This window comes from Loa loa, assembly GCF_000183805.2.
Source record: "Loa loa unplaced genomic scaffold supercont3.4074, whole genome shotgun sequence".
Classification (NCBI taxonomy): Eukaryota; Metazoa; Nematoda; class Chromadorea; order Rhabditida; family Onchocercidae; genus Loa; species Loa loa.
This window is the reverse complement of record NW_018112250.1, coordinates 1-839: the sequence shown is the minus strand read 5'-3', so window position 1 is coordinate 839 and position 839 is coordinate 1. Positions and strand designations below refer to the sequence as shown.

Genomic DNA, 839 nt, shown 5'->3' with positions numbered 1-839 from the left:
ACACTAAATTCTCATCATTTTATCGCTTTAATACCTTCACAAAGCGCAAAATTTCAAAATTTTCTACAACACCTGAGATTCCCAGGCCGTCTCCGATCCAAGTACTGACCAGGCCCAACGTTGCTTAACTTAACAGATCGGACAAGATATCCTGTTTCAACGAATACTGTCGCTGATATCGCGAATGGAGACAAAGGAACATTAACACTCTTTGTTGAAAGCCAGACATCTTTGCAGTATATGTTCATATCGCCTTAACCCTAAACAACGTGCGCTCCATGAGGAAGCTAATTCTTGCAATCATAAACGGTACGAGCACCTTCCCCATCGGAGAAACGGAAAGTACTGAGCGCCAAATCATTTCGAAAGATGTGTTTCGACAGGTCGGTTGGTTGAAGAATATTGGGCGTCATCTAATCCTTTCCTTCCTAGTTTTTCGTTACTAATTTGTTGTGTCAACGTTGTAATTGCAAGTTCGTTGTTGTATTAATAAATTTATTGTATTAAAGATTCAATTACCCAAGTTTGAGGCACTACTACTCAAAGAAGCAGAAAGAACCTTCAGTTTTTGTCATGATTGAAGAAAATGGGCGACAAATACGACGGCATACATTAAATGTTACATTAATTGTTGTCCCACAAAATTGCAGGACGTTCCAAAATTACTTCAAGCCACAGTAGCCGAAACTCTGGGCCGAAACATTCAATTACCTCAAACTTGGGTAATTAAACCGTCAAATCTAACTTCATCATTTTCATATCATTGTCGTGCATTCAATAATCATCGGTTCCCATGCGTACAAAACAATCCATACACTAAATTTCATCATTTATCGCTT

At 38.6% G+C, this 839-nt stretch overlaps 1 non-coding gene across 1 annotated transcript; it reads right to left on the bottom strand.

The window, feature by feature from the left end:
• Window positions 1-61: 61 nt before the first annotated feature.
• Window positions 62-173, bottom strand: LOAG_20133. Its single transcript, XR_002251423.1, has one exon. It is a non-coding gene; the product is annotated as a 5S ribosomal RNA (ribosomal RNA).
• Window positions 174-839: the final 666 nt, after the last annotated feature.